We start from the raw sequence: 5,858 nt of genomic DNA, 5'->3' as shown, positions 1-5,858 counted from the left end.
ACTGAATTTCTGAACAAAAAATAAATAAATAAATAAAAAATCATAAAACTTGACAAAAGTCTTCTCTACACCTTCATACACACACACACACACACACACACACACACAAACACACACTTTTTATGTACAGTTCATGTAATTTCACGGTTTCCGTGATGGTTCTATTGTTTTTTGTTGTTTTTTTTCAGCAGGGTTGCCTCATTGTTTATAGGCATATAATGCATTTTAAGTCATTTTAAAGGCTGTTGTTGGCTTAGGTTTGTTTTTATAACCACAAAAAAAAAAAAAAAAAAATAATAATAATAAATTATCTTATTCTTAATACTTCTTTGTAAACTATTATTTTAAGTAACAAGACCATGGTTCATTTGCGGTTACCATGGCTACAAGAACCATGATTTTTTTTTTTTTAATTATTATTATTCATGTAAAACCATGGCTAATTTTCGTAAGGGAACATGGAAACTAGGAGAGAATATTAGATGCTTTGGTGGTGATGAAATTATTACCGACATTAAAACACGTTATTTACCTCAACACCCAAAAATGTTTCACAGGATTATGAATGTAGCCTACCTGAAAGTGATGCACGGTATTCGTCTTCATCTTCTTTTTTTCTTTTTTCTTGGCGCCTGATTGCTGATGTCTTTTCACGGGCATAGTTATCCATCAATTATGATCATTTGCATTCATTCAGCAGCAAACATGAGGTGCGAGCGGTCGCGGGTGTGGATGCGGCAATGGCGCGTCACGTTTTATTTTTTATTTTTTGAGCAACTGGGATGGTGGCAACCCTGTTCCTGTACATAGAGACTGTGTCTATATGGGAAATAGCCAAGTGACGTACGCAAGAGACAAACAAATTTAACAGTCACACATGTAACAGTTATCCTAATTTAACAACACACGGTCTAAAATGCATGCACTCAGATGTTTTAGAGAATAAACTTAACTAGCCTATGTGCACATGTAGTAGCACAAACAACTATGCAGTGTGCTCTATGGGCACAATGTGTTTAACACAATTACATTTTTGAATCATACCTAACAGCAGACAGACACACAGCAGCTAGAGCACACTGCATGGGGTTTTCTGACTACAGAAATTCCAAAGTAGTGTTTTGTCACTTCCCTATACCCAAATAAGAAAAACAAAAAATCTTCAGATCAGTTGTAAAAACATAAAAGACCTTTTGGTGTTTTTGGTTCTAGTGCTCCAGGGTCGCACCTGGATGAAGATGGATAAACATTCCTGCAGACCCCTAAAGGGGGACACCTAAGTATAGCAACTTGAGTTCTTGACATTTCTCTGTCAACCTTTAGTGACCTGGACTATGTGCCCTGGGGGAAAGGATGGGTGAAGGGACTGATGAGCAAATGGTCTTTCTGCCAGATCTTCTTGTCAGATTAGAGAGTTTATTGTTTTGTTGGATGGCATGTGTGTTGCGAGAGTTCCTGAGTGTTTGGCTTCATGAGGAGATCAAAGCCCCCCTACAATTTTGAACTATTTGGATTAACTGAATTTAAAATCCAGTAAATAACTGAATACCTTCAGTTAATGCAACAAAAATACATTTGGGCCTGTTCCAGTAAGACTGGCCACAGCCTTTAAAACATGTTTTTTACCACCATGTTTGGTACGCGGTGAATTGTAATTCCCATTATTCAGGTAATGGCACTTCGCTAAACTGGTTCTAAATGACGCACTCTGGTACAGCCCTTGTTAGGGACTTTTAACAGTGTGAACCTTACAAAAATCATGCTCTGTTAGAGCATTAAAAAATAGAAAAAATAAATAAAATCAGCTCCATTTGGTGTAGCAGTTTAGGTGTAAATTTAGGGGTAAATAAGGTGTACGTTCGTGTGTGTGTGTGTGTGTGTAACTTTGGATCCATTTTAAGTCACAAGAACAGTCAAACACCTGACCAGTCACATCCCTTTATAAAATATGACCTCAGGGTAAATTATTTGTAGTCTTGATTTTGGACCAGGGTGAGTAAATTTTCATTTTGGGTGAACTATTACTTTAACATGAATACACTGTTGTTGTTGTTTTGTGTGCGTGTCTAAATATTATTTTCTCATATGTGTGCTATTGTTAAATATATAAAATTATTATTCAAATTAAATAATTATTTTAAAAATATAACTAGATTTAATTAAAAATCTAGTTAATTGAAAAAAAAGGCAAGTACATTTAATTAGAATTATTTAATGTCAAAAATAAATTTTTCTATTAGTGATACAACCACCCCACCTACTGTTACACCTGGGGTATTAACAGCATTATTTTTTATATCAATGACTTACACATGGAAGTTGTACGTTTTAAAACAACTTTAAGTTGTAGCATATAAATATTAGAACATAATATTAAAGTTTGAGCATAGCTCAAAAACATGGACTATATGGCAGTACTGACTTACCGTACAACAAAACCCAAACCCATAAACAATCAGAATTTGTCATCTGTAACATGTAGCTTATGTTTGAAACCATGACAAACTATTGTCTTGCAATGTAATACATTTCATCCAAGTAACCATCTGGTCAATACAAATGTTGATACATAAATAATGAAACATTTGGCTTAATGGTTTGTTAATGAACCACATATTGTACACATGCCATGTACGTTTCAGTTAACAGCTGCTATGGGTTTAGACAAACTTCACAGTAATTATAAACTTGAGAGGAGCAGATGATTTTTATCTCTTGTGGTTTATATTTTCTGTCATCCCACATGAAAAGCAGTTTTACTGGGTTTGTTATAAAGGAAGTAGCCTACTTGTTCAAATAAGACTCCTCCTGCCATGCTGCCTCAATGTCCAGCTGCACAACAACAATGACACCGGAAACCCGACACATTAAATTTACAAATGGCCATGCATGATCTTACGTAAAAATAAGGTGGATAGTAAATATACAAATTCACACTCTGTGTACCATATTAAATTGATTTTATGATTACATAGAGCAGCAGCAGATCATCAGCAATAAATCAGCAGATCATCAGCAATAAATCAGCAATATTAAATATTAAATATCAGATTCATATTGGGGTTGAATCTTGACCACAGTATCTGTGTTTTAACATACTGGTGGACTTATTGTTAAATGTACATTTACATCTTTGTAAACATTAGTTCACATTTCTCTCATTAAATAATAAAATTGGAGGCTATTGTTTCTTAAAACTAAATTTAAAAAAAGAACACATTAAACCAATGATTTCGATAAACATGACTTCTTTAGTGTTTCTCTTAAACAAAATGTTTAGGCAGGTTAACATACCCTCATACAAACTTACCGAGGACGTTTGCGCAAGACTTTACTACACAGTAATTCTGGGTATGGAGATTTCAAGCCAGGACATGCCCTTTTATGTGCAATACACATACTCTAGAAACTTTTCTATCATTTGCTTCAATACGATTTAGACCATGTCAACTGCCACATGACATTATGCAAGAGTAAACCACCTACAAATTTAGAAAGAATACATGCAGCACATACCCAGCAGGCCAACCGATAATGAATTAATTTTACGTTTTGTTTCATTTTTCCTGCATTAGGTTTTGTTTTCCATTTGGAAAACAGCAGGTTAGATACAGTCACAAAGGAAGAGTGGTTTATATTCACATCAAGGAAGGAGAAGTATGTGGTTGCAGAAACAGGACTGGTGAGCAAAACAACAACCACCATAACACAGAGATAATAAAGAGAAAGCCATATGGTGGGTCAAAGTTAATCACAAGTAGCTTTTCTACAAGCTGGAACGTCTCAGGTTACATATGTAACCATGGTTCCCTGAGTAGGGAACGAGACACTGCGTCCTCTAGGGGTCGCTATGGGGAACGCCATCAGCGTGACCCGTGTCTGAAGCATATATACAAAAACACCACATGTTGGCCAGCGACAGCCTATGACGTCACTACCGGCACGACCACAGTATAAAGGGGCGCCGGGAAAATACGTCATTCACTTCTTCGTCTGAAGCTTGAGTCCGAAGCATGGCAACGAACCTAGAGGACGCAGTGTCTCGTTCCCTACTCAGGGAACCATGGTTACATATGTAACCTGAGACGTTCCCTTTCAAGGGAACTTCGAACTGCGTCCTCTAGGGGTCGCTATGGGGAACGGAATACCCACGCCACCATGCTGAGGGGAGTGCAAGCCAAGCACAAAAAGGCGAGCACTAAGTACCAACTCTACCCGGCTAAGGGAGCTGCCCCTGGGACGGTTCGACGGCTGTCAGTGACATTATCCCCTTCGGCCAAAAACCTGAGCTGCATACCCCAGAACTTACCTGTTAGGGGCCGGGCCTCCTGGACCCAGGGTAGAGCTCAAAGGCTTGGAATCAGATTAGCAGAGATTCCTTTAAGGGGATATGACCAAGCGCCTAGGATAGTAACTAGGCCCTGGCCTGTCACCCAGGGGCTACTGCTTGCTCTGCATGAGCTCGCTGAAGGAATTGTCTCAACAGATCCTTGGTAGCAACACCCTGTTCAAGTCAGTATCACTGGGGATACATAGGTAGAGTGGGGCACAAGGTGAAAACCAGGACCTGACCGACTCAAAGAAAGGGCACGAAGCCGCAGCGCGTAACCCATACCATACAGGATTTTAGAAAGATCGCAAAACACTTGGTGTGCTATCTTACCACAACGTGGCTTTCAGAAAGTGCACAGAGACTAGCGTGCGCACTCACCATAACATGGATTTGAAACACCGTTCTGGAGAGCGGAGAACCCAACTCTCAGCATGAGAGGGGACTCAGACGCTCAGAAGGGAGCGGCGTGCTCATAGGTGACCCTCATTGTGAGGGGAGCAACGTCAGCTCGACCCACAAGGAGAGCATATGGGACACAGAGCTCTAGGGGAGCGGAGAACCCACCTCTCAGCATGAGAGGGAACTCAGACGCTCGGAAGTGAGCGGCATGCTCATAGGTGACCCTCTATGATGAGGGGAGCAATGCTAACTCTACCAACAAGGAGAGCAACCCAACAGGGAGGCATAGAGATGCCTAACAACCTGAGGCTGCTGATAACAGAGCTCTGGAGAGCGGAGAACTCAACCCTCAGCATGAGAGGGATCTCAGACGCTCAGAAGGGAGCGGCATGCTCATAGGTGACCCTCTATGGCGAGGGGAGCAATGCTAGCTCGACCAACAGACATTGCTCTGGAGAGCGGAGAACACAACTCTCAGCATGAGAGGGAACTCAGACGCTCAGAAGGGAGCGGCATGCTCATAGGTGACCCTCAATGGTGAGGGGAGCAATGCTAGCTCGACCAACAGACATAGCTCTGAAGAGCGGAGAACCCAACTCTCAGCATGAGAGGGAACTCAAACGCTCAGAAGGGAGCGGCATGCTCATAGGTGACCCTCATGGTGAGGGGAGCAACGCCAGCTCGACCAACAAGGAGAGCATAGGGTCAGGGTCACAGAGCTCTGAGGGAGCGGAGAACCCAACTCTCAGCATGAGAGGGATCTCAGACACTCAGATGGGAGCAGCATGCTCATAGGTGACCCTCAAAGGTGAGGGGAGCAATGCCAGCTCGACCAACAAGGAGAGCAAAGGGCCGAATGACAGAACTCTGGAAAGCGACCACTGGCCTAAAAACCGGTAAGCCCTCCAGAGAAGCTGCCACACAAAACTTCTGGGCTCTATACTTAAACCCTAGCAGGGGAGACGCACACTCTAGGCAAGGGCTCAGGGAGATTGCTACTTAAAAACCCTCGGAAGGGGAGCAGTCTCTAAGCTAATACATAGATATCCTCAGATAGCTCTGCACCTTCTCAACCAAAGAAACTAAAGTAAAAAGACCCACAGGTCCTGGAATTGCAGTGTTGCAA

The sequence above is a fragment of the Onychostoma macrolepis genome, chromosome 05 (assembly GCF_012432095.1).
Source record: "Onychostoma macrolepis isolate SWU-2019 chromosome 05, ASM1243209v1, whole genome shotgun sequence".
NCBI classification, from domain to species: domain Eukaryota; kingdom Metazoa; phylum Chordata; class Actinopteri; order Cypriniformes; family Cyprinidae; genus Onychostoma; species Onychostoma macrolepis.
Note: the sequence above shows the minus strand (reverse complement) of the source record.